This window comes from Carcharhinus amblyrhynchos, chromosome 17, assembly GCF_965287045.1.
Source record: "Carcharhinus amblyrhynchos chromosome 17, sCarAmb.v2.hapA, whole genome shotgun sequence".
Taxonomy (NCBI): domain Eukaryota; kingdom Metazoa; phylum Chordata; class Chondrichthyes; order Carcharhiniformes; family Carcharhinidae; genus Carcharhinus; species Carcharhinus amblyrhynchos.
In genome coordinates this window covers 28,842,907-28,855,889 of record NC_137340.1, presented here as the reverse complement: position 1 = coordinate 28,855,889, position 12,983 = coordinate 28,842,907, and the positions used below count along the sequence as shown (strand labels likewise).

Sequence of the window (12,983 nt, the reverse complement as noted above, 5' to 3'; positions counted from 1 at the left end):
AGTAATTTGTTTTCAAAAACTACTGTGGTTGCTGTTTGCAACCACATTGTGAATACTTTCAAAAAGAAAACGTTGGTGCTTTCACTACTTTAGGGTACTTCTTGATGATTGAATGCAGAACTTTGAAAATCAAATTTTTATATCCAGCAAGTGATACATTAAAGGGCATAGCGGAGTCAACAACAACTTGCATTATATGTTGCCTTTAAAGTAAAATGTCCCAGAGCAATTGACAGGAGTTTAATCAGAATGGAATTCACGCTGAGGCTAAAAATGGATTAAGATTGCTGATCAAACGCTTAGTCAAAAACGTTGGGCAGAACTTTCCAATCCTGTCCGCCACGTGATTCGTAGTGGGCTGGGCAAGGACCATGCAAAAGTCACTTGACCTCAGGTGGGATTTTCCGACTTTGGGGATGAGTGCAGCTGGAAAATCCCACCCGTCATGTTTTAAGGAGAGTTTTGAAGGAGGTGTTGGAGGAGGAGGTGCATAAAGGTTTGGGAAAGGAAATCCAAAGCCTCCTTCAGCCCAGGTAGCTGAAGCCACTGTGAGCAAAAGAAGCGAGAGGTCAGGAAGGAAGTGGGGGGCCTCAGAAGATCACAGGGTACTTGGAAGGTTGTATGGATGAAGATGATAAGGTTAGGGTGGGCTCAGGCATTTGAACATGAGGATGAGAATTTGAAAACTGAGGCATTTAGTGGACTGGGAGCTGTAGTAGGTAAGTGAGAACAGGCAAGGTACCTGAACAAGACTTGTTGCAAGTTAGAATACTAGCAGCAGAATTTTGGATTAGCTCAAATTTATAGAAGGTAGAAGATGGAAGACCGGCCCAGGAGAATGTTGAAGTAAAAACAGAAAATGCTGGAAATTCTCAGCAGGTCAGACAGTATCTGTGGAGAGAGAAAAAGAACCGACATTTAAAGCTGATGACATTTCAGCAGAATTGTTTTGTCCCAACTATTGGCTAAGGGATTGCTTAGCTCTGCTGCATTGTATTGCTTCTCCACTATTCAGCATAAATGTAGACCTGTGGCGTAACTTCAGCAGATTGGCACCTTATTTTAAGCATGCGAGGTGTGGCTCCTGGCTGCCCTTTTACACTCCCCATTGAAACTGGTTTGAGGGTAATGGTGGAGTGAGGAATATGCCAGGCAATTCGGTTGCAGATTGTGATTGAATATAATTCTGCTGCTGCTGATGGTCAGCATGATTGGTCAGTTTTGGGTGACTAGATCTGTCCTGAGTCTGTCCCATTTAAAACAAGTGGTAGTGCCACAAAACACAATGGAGGGTGTCCTCGAGGAGTCTTTGCCTCCCCAAGATCTGACTGATGGTCAGCCCTATTAATATTGTAATGGACAAATGCACCTGGTGCTGTGTATATTGGTGAGGAGGAGTTCAAATAGGTTTTTCACCCCTGTTGGCTCCCTTGCCATCCGCTGCAGGCTCAGTCAGGTAGAAGTTTCCTTCAGGACTCAAACAGCACAATCTGCAGTGGTATGGCCAGCCCATTTGTAGTGATAAATATCACATTTTCCTACTCAAAAATCATCATTTTTTGCCACTACTACTCTCTGCATTTTGTCCAAGTGATGTTCAACATTAAAAAGCTAATGATTCCTGATTTGAAGAAAGGTAATCAGCAGGTGGTCGGTTGCTTGTTATTTTGACCTGATGCCATGAGATCTAACTGTCCAAAATCAATGTTAAGAACTCCTCACCGTTATATGCCATTGCATTCTCACTTCTAGCGTATCTGTGAGTATGACTATGTTAGCCTATTGCTTGATGACTCTTGGGACAGCTCTCCCAATTGTTGCACAATTTTCAGATGTCAGTAAGGAGAACTTTGCAGGATTGTTTTAGCTGGGCATACCTTTGCTGTGTCTGAACGAGGTGACTGGATTGATGCCAGGTAGTCCAGTTTTATTCTCATTATTGTTCATCAAGACAGTTTTAATAGAACTGAGTGACTTGCTCAGCCATTTGAGAGGCCAATTAAAAGCAACCAGTGGGTCTGGAGTCACATATATCATCACATAAGGATGATAGGTATTTTTTCCTGAAGTACATTAGTGAACCAGATGGATATTTTTAATGACATTTCAGTCATTTCATTTATATATTTGAGAGTTGTAATCTGATGCAGTTATACTAACAGTTGACAATGTGTTTATCAGAAAAGTAAGCCTTTTCAATAAGGAAAGTTCCTATGTGAATAGTCGTCCTCTGTGAATAATCGATGTAGAAATCACTGAATTAACTTAAAAAAAGTCACTGAACCATTTAATGCTCAATTTCTTACCAATTAAATATTTTGATGTGAAAAATGTTCAAAAAATGCCTACTAGTACCTATATGCCTAAGGAACTAAGCATAATTTGAAGAGCTGTCCTGAAGCAATGCCAATGGCACAATCTTACAATTGTAATCTGGGGCAAGGCCAGTTCAGTTAGTCGAGCTGGCTTGGCCAAATTGAAGTTGAACAACTGTGAAATGTCTCAGAAAGCATGACAAAAATGTAAGTGAGGGTTTAACTCACTTACATTTAATATTCCCATTGGTTCGGACCACCCAGATTGCATTGAAGTAATTAGCACAAAGAATAGACACTCATCTCCAAGACCTTCAATATATAAGAGTCAATCTCACATTATGTGGGATTAAGAGGGTGAGGGATAAATTGGCCCATAGCATACAGGTGTAATTCCACATTACTGTGATGGTTAAGCAGCAAACGTCTCAAATAATGTCAAAAGCAAGGAATTGGAGCTGGCTGCAGGTTTCTCTGCGCTGACTGACAGAAATTGGGAGACATAAAACTGAAATGCATTCTGCAGCTTTGGTATGTACCATATAGCTGCTGTGATAGCACAGCCCTGGAGCTAGATAGCCCTCTCCTTAAGGGAGGTCAAGATTTTGAGACAGGGTATCTGCCTTCCACTGATCTGTCACCAGTAGGTATTGTGCGCCAATTTGTCCTGCAAGGAAATAGGTAATATCTGTGAGACTTGCAGTTGGTTAACCATGTTTGAAGTGTAATTGCAGAGTTGGTGTGTGAGCAGTACAAGTTTAGGGATGCCAAATTGGTGGAGCATGCATCAGGGATGCATTAGTCAGTTGCTGCATGTTTAGGAAGTCGTGTACACATCAGGATAGCACAACGGAGGTACCCTGAAGCTGAGTACAGTCTGAATTGTCAGATGAATGAATGCTGCTTTCAGAGCATTTGGTCTGTAAGTGCTCAGGATGGACAAGAAAGAAAGTGTCTTACCTTTCTCTCTCTGATCATGTTGTTGAACTTCATCCTACACTGATCTGGGTTTGGGAGTTACACTGTTACCTCCCTTCAACCATCATGATCCCACATCCTGCTGGTTTGGCTGTACTGCCGGCCAGAAGTCAATCTCTTCTCATTTTTAATCTCTTCCACAAGTTCTTGTGAGTCTTCAACAACGACATTGCAGATCTTCTTCCTGGCTGCCCCAAGGGGCTACATGGTCAACTCTCTGGGCTCATTTTGAGCAACACTCACCTCAACCAGCAAGCTTGAGGTCAGCCTGAAATTGGTTCTTAATGCCACATAATGCATGAGCTGCTGATTCCTCCAAAGACAGAGCATGCATTTAAGAGGTATGAATATTGGGTTACTGATCTCACCAGTAGAATGTCCTAAGTTAAGTCCCTGGACAGTAACTTGAGTGGGAAACAAGAGAGCGGGTTAAGGAGGGGATAGACTGCATTCATTGCCAAGACAACATTTGGTAGGATAATATGATACAGAATTTTTTAAAAAATCAAAACCTTAAGTGAATGAACATTTAATAGCCTTGAACAGCACTTTGACCAGCAACCACCTTGCTTGTTGTGTGTAATCACTCTGTGTTCGATTGTGTCTGTCTGTTGACTTTTCTCTCTGCTGTGTGCTGGTAGTTAAGATTAAACCTTTATGTACAATCATAGAGAAAGAGCAACTGAAAACAAATAGGAGCTTATAACTGTAGCCATTTAAAAAAAAAGCTTTTGAAGAATGTCCTGTTCACCCATCGAACCTGATGTGCATCATCTCTGCATATCTCTAAGGAACAGAATGTTCTGCTTCTCATTTTAATTACATTTGTTAAGGGTCTTAAAACATGTGCTTGACTCCACATATAAATATTTAGAGGACCTGGTGCTTGATATTGGCAACCACCAAGTAAAGAATAGCCCAATTCAATCTTGGCTCAAATTTCTTTTTTGGCATCCTTTGGCCACAGGATGTTGGCACTCACTGCAGTGTTAATGTAAACCTACTTGTGACACTAATAACATAAACTTAAGCTTAATGTGGCCCAATTTCTACTCAACTGAGAAGAGAAATTAAAAAAAGAATGTGAAAAGCAGCTACTGGCACTTTTATCTCCTACTCCCAAACATTCGAAGAATGGTCTTTGTACAGCACATTTAAATTGCGAAACCTCTATTAGTCAGACTAAAGTTCAACCTGCTTTATATTGGTACCTATATTCAAGTGTGGGGAAATGAATTCTTCAGGAAATTGGTTCACAACTTCTTGTTGGAGCAGTCACTGAAAGCAACATGTAAGTAGTTAATGCTAAGACATTGAATGTACTCTAGAGGCGGCTGGATATAGCAATTGGGGCAAATGGGATCAAAGGTTATGGAGAAAAAACAGGATTAGGCGATTGAGTTGGATGGTCAACTATGATTGCAATGAATGGTAGAGCAGGCTCGAAGGGTCAAATGGCCTCCTCTTGCTCCTATCTTCTATGTTGCTATGTAAATAATGGTACAAGTATTAGATTGAGGAAATTCTAGACCATTCTGTTAATTATAAACAAAACATTATAATCACTGACGGTGATCCATAAATTAATTCTAGAGAATTCCAACTCAATGCATATTTGTGTATTATCAGTTCATCTTGTTACTATTCTGTATGAAAATAATCATGTAAGCTACCACTCAAAAGCTTTATGCAATGTGATGTTGCCAATATTGGTTTTCTATGTCTAGATGTGAGGCTCAATATAATTTACAGAAGCCTCTATTCTTGTACAGTTCATTTATAAAATGCCATTATTTTTCATGAACCATGTGAAGGAAAAATATTGTATTCATATAATGTAAAATGACAGGATAATGGTATCAATTACATAAATGGGAATCTTCATTATTTTTGATTTGTATATGAACCGGCAGCCTGAACCACATCTATCTCTGCTAATCACCTCTGTCTAGTCATTGTCTACTTTCTTTCACTGCTGTAAATTATCTTGCACTGAACTGTGAAATTATGATCCATTTCTTAAGATCAGACCATATGGAACAATAAAATGCCCAAACCTCTCCCTTCTTCTCATCTCTGCCTTATGCTGGTGCATAGTTTCAAGGGTGATAGCAGCCATCTGGAATTTCGCCCAAATGGTTATTAATCATGCAAAGAAGGTGGTGGCATTGTGGTATTGTCACTGGACCAGTGATCCAGAAATTCAGGAGTAATGCTTGGGTTCAAATCTCGCCACGACCAATGGTGAAATTTGAATTCAATAAAAATCTAGAATTAAAAGTCATTGTCAATTGTTGTAAAAATCCATCTGGTTCACTAACTTCTCTTAGGGAAGAAAATCTGTTGTCCTTACCTGGTCTGGCCTACATGTCACTTCAGAGCCACAGCAATGTGGTTGACTCTTAACTGCTCCCTTAAGTGCAATTAGGGACGGGCAATAGATGCCTGGCCAGCAATGTACATGTCCAATGAATGAATTTTTAAAAATGTGAGTTTATGTAGTGAGGGCTGCTGAGGTATTCATTTATGGATGACACTGGGGCAAATTTTACCATCCCACCAGCCATGGGAATTGGAGCGGGCAAGGGGTGGATCATGGAAAGGTCCGCTGACCTCGGGTGAGATTTTCCTGCTTCGGGGCAAGTGAGGACGGAAAATCCTGCCCACTATCTTTGTTGATGATACGAAATTGCTTCCCAGCAGTGGCTATTGCAGAGACATTGAGAGTAGAAATACCCATAGATCTCCCCATGTTTTTGAAAAGAGGTGCCAAGTTATTTCAGCTCCAGAACTGCTACCTTGGTAGAGACCTAACTCAGCACCAGCCGAGGGCCAAGTTTAGGAGTTTTGTGATATATATTGCAATTGCAGTGTTTGTCACTGAGTTCTGGGTAAGTTTGCAACTCAGATCAACAGATTCTTCACAAAAGGTAATCCACTAAGAGTTGGGATGTCCTGAGAATGTGAAAAGTTGTATAAAAATGCAAATTATTTCTCTTCTCTGAACAAAATTATTATTTTCCTAAGTTATATCTTGATAATGTGTACTTGTGTTGGTATCCGCCCATCAAATTGTAACAAGTGAGTGAAGTCACCATAGTCACAGGTGACCGTAGGTTGCTATGCCCTTTGAGGGCAAGAGTTAATTGGTGGTGAGAGTATGATTAAAAAGGCGGGACCTTCATGAATAATCTCAGTTGGTATGGGAATCAAATGTGCACTGTTGGCCTTACTCTGCATCACTAACCAGTTGTCCAGCCAATTGAGCTATCTGACTCCCCACATTGTTACGCTTCTTAATGGAATACACCAAGTATCCCTGATGTCCATTATATATCCTCTACTCTTTCTCAGAAAATGATTTCAACGACAGATGTTAAGGATGTAGAGGATACATTAGGAAAACCATGAGACATTTATTATCCACTGGTGGACCAACTTGATAAATCACACACAATGACGTCACAATAGATTTACTTCCAGAGTTTCCGTTGGGACATATATCAGATCCCAAAGGCTTTCAACATTTATTCTGCTTATAACATATGTTAAAAGAATGTGAACAGGAGAAATGTTAAACAAGATATATTTAATGGCATGTGGTCCCTTATGACATAGTTTCTTAAGCGCTATTTCTCTTGGTATGGTTCCTCCTTGCTACATAATTCATGACTTGCTTCTCAATGGTGCATTCCCCTGTAACATATTTCCCTGTGGGGTGGTTAAGTGTGATTGCTCATGACATGGTTTCTCATGATGCCTTCTTCATGGCATGCTTCCATTTGACACAGTTCTGGTGGAAAGGTTGCTTGTGGCACCACTCCTCTTGGTACCCTTTCTTGTGGCACAGTTCCAGTGCAGCCAAAGCTGGTATGATTTCTGATTAGCTGGTTATTATGTGGCATTGATTTATAACATTTGTAATTTGAATTTACTGATAAAATAGATATTGGAATGAAAGGTAATTCAATCAGTTTGAAGGCAATGTAACTCCATCTTGATAATATTTCAAAAATATTCATCGGAAACATCAAGTCTGGTGAAAACTGTTCAAAAAAGCGAACAGTAGTAAACACAACAGTTTTTCCTGACAAAGGGTGGAAAAGTCATCAACCTGAAACATTAACCCTTTTACTCTCTCCACAGATGTTGCAAACAGCAAGGTACATGAGTAGACCATACAGTCGCTCAAGCCTGCTGCATTGTTGATCTTTTGCCTTAACTCCAATTTCTTGCCAGCTTCCTATATCTCTCAATTCCCTGAGAGACCAATAATCAGTCTTGACTAGCTTTGAATATATTCAACACTTAAGTCGCTAATGCCTACAAGAGAAATCAAATGGAAAGATTGGGGTTTTTCAATGAAGAAAATGAATCATGGAACACTTACGCAGAGCATTTTCAGTACTTTGTACAAGCAAATAAAATTGCAGATGAGTTGCTCATATTAGCTTTTCTCAATACAATAGGAAGTAAAAATTTCAATTTGCTCCAGAATTTGGTTCATCCATCAAAGCCAGGAACCAAAATGTATGATGATTGGACAAAGATCCTTGAAGAGCATTACACTCAAGTTACTGATCATGGGACGGTTCAGGTTTCACTGAAGGAAACAAGTGAAAGTATTGCAAAGTTGTGGCAATCTTAAAAAGGCTGGCACAACATTCTGAATTTGGTGAGTCCTTGTAAAATACTCTTTGAGATTACCTGGTTTGTGAACACCAAAATGAAGCTTTCCAAAGAAGATTGCTTACTTGAACATGCTTTGGCTTTAAAGATAGCAGTAGAAATCGCAGTGTCAGTAGATTTGGCTGCTAAAGTGGCTTTATAATTTGGTGCACAAATGAAGATGCACAAATTGGCAACTGTTCATAAGAAGTCAAAACAACAACAAGCATGACACAGATGTGCCAAAATGGGCCACGGAGCCGGTGAATACTGAAGCAAAGATAGTCAATGCAAGAATTGTGGCAAAATGAGTCACATTGCAAAAGCTTGTTGGGCTAGTCCAGCTTCCCCTGAGGAGAGTATTCAGGAGAAGAATCAAGAAGAGGAGCAAGTTTCATTCTACAAAAAGAATTACAACATGGAAGAAAAGAATTATGACAGTGAAAAAGTGAATGTCCAGAAATATGATGAAGAGCTCCAACTGAATGTCTTATCCATACAGGATGGGTCACAGATTCTGGGTGATTTCAAAGTGGACAACATATCAGGAGTGAGATTGATACTGATGCTTCTATGTCTTTAATTCCTGAGACTACTTACCATCAAAAGCTGACACATCTCCCATTAAAACTAACTGAAGTGATTTTGATGACATACATGGTTACATCATGCTCAATATAGAGTTGAATGGAATAAAACTGGAATTTCTTCTTCATGTGGTCTACGGTAATTTTCCATCTTTGTTTGGGAGGTCATGATTAGAGAAGACAAAGCTTAACGACAGTGCTGTCAACAGATAGGTTGATGCCAAAACAGAATGGCAGCACCTTCCGGATAAGTACAAGAAGGTATTTAAAGACATGCTTGGCTCAATGAAGGGGTTCAAGAGAAACTCAAGATAAAGCCTAATCATCAATCACAAGTCTCAAAGCAAGAGCAGTGTCATATGCAGTCCTCCCACGTTGAAGAAGAGTTGGTACAACTCGTTGTGTTGAGCCGATTACAATTAGTAATTAGGCTATCCCCATTGCACCAGTCATGAAACCAGATGGTTCAGTTTGTACTTGTAGTGATTTTAAAACAATTATAAATCCAGTGTTATGTATTGATCAATATCCATTTCCTTTAATTGAAGATCTGTTTTCTGGGTTATCAGGTGGTGGAAATTTAGCAAGATTGATCTTTTAAAAGCATATTTACTGATGAATGTAGCTGCTGAACCACAACCATTGTTACTTGTAAAGTTCTTTCTTGTTATAAAAGAACCTTTTGGAATAACATCCGCACTAGTCCTATCCCAAAGATTGATGGATCAGATTTTAAGTGGTCTCTCTGGTGTATAATGTTATCTGGATGATATTCTAAGCACTTGGTCTAGTGAATACAAGTGAATAATTTCGAAGCAATATTGGAATGTCTTCAAGTACATGGTCTGTGTATCAAGAATGAAAAGTATGATTTTTTTTCCAGACATCAGTCCAGTATATGGCTCATGCTATTGATATTAAAGCTACTAAAATGATGGACATTAATTTCGAAGCACCACATCCAACGATTGTGATGCATTTGTGGTCCTTTCAAGGATTATTAAGTTATTACGGTATACTTGTTCCTAATCTGGCTACATTATTGAAGCCACAATTTATTTTGTGTGAAACAGTCATGGGACTGGACAAAAGAATATGAAAAAGCATATCAGGTTATCAAAGATGTGTTGCAGATGTCTGAAGTATTGGTTCATTTTAACCTGAAATTCCCACTACTACTTGCTTGTGATGTTTCACCTTACTGAATAGGGGCAGTCATTTTACATGCCTTTAAAGAAGAACGACCAGCAGCTTTTGCTTTGTGTACTCTGATTAGTGCTGAATCTAACTACGCTGAACTAGAAAATGAAGCATTGAGCATAATTTTTTTCATATAAAGAATTCATCATTATTTATATGGTCGTCATTTCACATTATTGACTGATCATCGACCCTTTACTATTTCTGGGCCATAGAAAGGCACGCCTTTAGTAGCTGCTAGCTGATTGTGAAGATGGTCACTGATCTTATCTGCACATTCTTATGAAACAAAATAGCATCAGAGTGCCATGCTAATACTGATACATTATCATGCTTATCATTTACCTATTGCCAGCTCCTCTAGCAGGATGAGGCCCCATCAACTAGTTTTGCTATTATTTCTCAGAAGTAGATCATTTGCCTGTGACAGCTTCTCAAGTTCAAAAACATACTAGAAATATTCCTGTGATGGGGAAGGTGATGGAAATGGTATTGACAAAAAGGATAGCTGGAATGCACCATCCGCACCTTGATTTGAAACGACATGTGTCAAGAAAGCTTGAGTTGACTGTTCAAAGTGAATGTCAATTGTGGAGTGTCTGAGTGATCATTTCTCCTAGACTGTGTGGAAGAGTTCCTGAACAACTACATGAAGGACATCCTGGTACAGTCCAGATGAAGCAATTAGCACATCATTATTTTTGGTAGCCAGGTTTGGATGCTCAGACTGGATTGGCCTTGGAGGTCTGGTAGGCCAGCGAATGTGGGGGAAGGGTGGGTGGGGGGGGGGGGGGTGGAGGGAGGAAAGCCAGTAGGTAGGAGTGTGTCTGGAGACCAGCGATCAGGGTGGGGGTTCGAGGATAAACAGGAAGCTAGTGATTGGGAGGCAGATGATTGGCAGGGCTGGGTGCAATGTGTACGTGCACTGGCACACTGACAGATTGGCGCATGCGCAGTGGCCTACTTAGCACTACACTGCCAGCTCCTCTAGCAGGATGAGCAACCCCCCCACCATTTTCCAGCATGAATCCCTCTAAAACACTCTGTGATGCACAGACAGTAAGAGATTCATTCAGGTAAGTATGCCCAAAGAACGGGCAGGAAATTCTACCATTTTCCTGCCCATTGGGCACTTAGTTTTTTTTTGGGAGAATCCTGGCTCACACCTTCTACTTTTTCTTCTATTTCATCCTTAGAGATGAGAGGAGGTATCATTAAAGAAACGCACAGATTAGAGAAAGTTGGGAGTGGGACCAAGTGAGAGCAGAGTGATGGAAGAAAATTAGATGGGGACACAGTGAAGGAGTTGAAATGGTTATCCACAGAGTTTATGTGAGATAAGGTGAGATTTAAAGACTTTGGGCGGAATTTTCCCATCATGCCCACCACAAGAAGTGTAGCGGGTGGACACGGACCATGCAATGGTCTATTGACCTTGGACAGGATTTTCTGGCTTTGAGGTGAGTGCAGCCAGAAAATCCAGCCCACAGCATTGGATTTTCATGGACTCAGGATTTTCATGGACTCATCTTTTAAAAATCGTAAGTCAGTCCAAATTCCAGGATTCCTGAGTCCGTTCCTGGGGTTTCCAATTTTCATGAATCCCTTCTAAGTGCATGGGCTGGTTCAGGTTGTGGGCTCGCTTCCTACATTCATTAGATGACCACTAGAAAGTGAATGGGAATAAACTAACCTGGGCTATTGATTCACTAACACTCATTTTGGTTTAATACCCAAGATCAATGTGATCAGTGTTCCATGTTCTGAAATGTAACTAATGATAGTTTGCTGTTGGAAAATGTTTTGCTGTGTAATGTTCAGAATTCAAATTAACCTTTTTTTCATAATTAGTTGCCAGATGTCATTTATTATAGCGACACAAATTACTTCCTTTTTATTCTTAAGAACTGTTGCAAGATCTCAGCTGTAAATTGCATGTGCATTATGGTTGGATTTAATGTTAATGTAAATTACTTCAAATCAATAATCTTAGTTTTAATAGCACAAGTTTGATGGCATCTGTCATTATCTGTTTTTTGCACACAGTTAGAATTCCCAGTAGATTGGGTAGCAGCGAGTTTTGAATATTATTTTCTAATTTCCACTGACAGAAAACAGATGTGTTGTTGCTAGTTTTGCTGCAATGTCTCCCGCCTTTCATAAACAGTTATAGTTACAGCATGGCCAACCCACCTGGCCAGCACGTCTTTCGAACTGCAGGAGGAAACTGGAGCACCTGGAAGAAACCCACACAGACTTGGGGAGAACTTGCAGACTGCACAGACAGTGACCCAAGCCGGGAATCGAAGCTGTGTTCCTGGCGCTGTGAGGCAGCAGTGCTAATCATTGTGCCACCCATATGTATTGATTTTCTTGAGTCTAACCTATCTCCTTCATTATTTCTTTGAGAAGTTAAGGGTGTGCTGGTTGTTTGTTTGCATTTCAGATATTTAATTGAATATTTTGCAGTGGTTCTATTGTTGTATTGCACCAGAATCAGATAATAGGACTTCAATTCCCCCCCAGTGTACCTGAACAGGCCTGGAGTGTGGCGACTAGGGGATTTTCACAGTGACTTCATTGCCGTGTTAATGTAAGCCGACTTGTGACATTAATAAATAAACTTTAAAAACTTTAAATAAGTGAATGGGAAAGAGTGAACCTAATGCAATGCTCAGGTAGAAGAGAAACAGGAACCTGGAAATTATAGGCCACTCAACTTGTGCCATTGTCTGAAAAATGCTCAACAGCAATATTACCAATGTCTGTTTAAAGAGCTCAGTGCAGGTTTAAAGACCACCAAGGCCAGAAGAAATAGTCAGTACGCAAAAGCAATAAACCATGCCTCATAAAATCTATTGAACTCTTGAGGTTGGCAACTATGTTCGTAGATGGGCACTTGATTATGATCTAAATGTGAAGCATTTAAATGAGGGTAATACTTATGGAATTAATGAAAAATTATTGCTCGATTAAGCATTAGCTTAATAGCAGAAGGTGATAATAAATTGAAAAAAGCTGTGTGTACGTCCGTAATTAAAAGAATCCTATAGACTTTGTAAGGACAGCTCAAATCAATCGAAGGAGAATACTTTGTAACATGATAATATTTGCCAATAATTCACAGTCTAAATGATAAGGTAGCCTCAAAAAGATATGTCAATCAGTAACAAATAGGCTAAGAAACATAGGAACCAGAGGAAGCCATTTAGTCCTTCAAGCCTGCAATGGGATC

At 39.9% G+C, this 12,983-nt stretch overlaps 1 protein-coding gene across 1 annotated transcript in view; it reads right to left on the bottom strand.

The window, feature by feature from the left end:
• The window catches only part of cpxm2 (carboxypeptidase X (M14 family), member 2), a 184,198-nt gene that overhangs the window by 20,323 nt on the left and 150,892 nt on the right, over window positions 1–12,983 (bottom strand). The gene's annotated exons all lie outside the window — the stretch shown is intronic.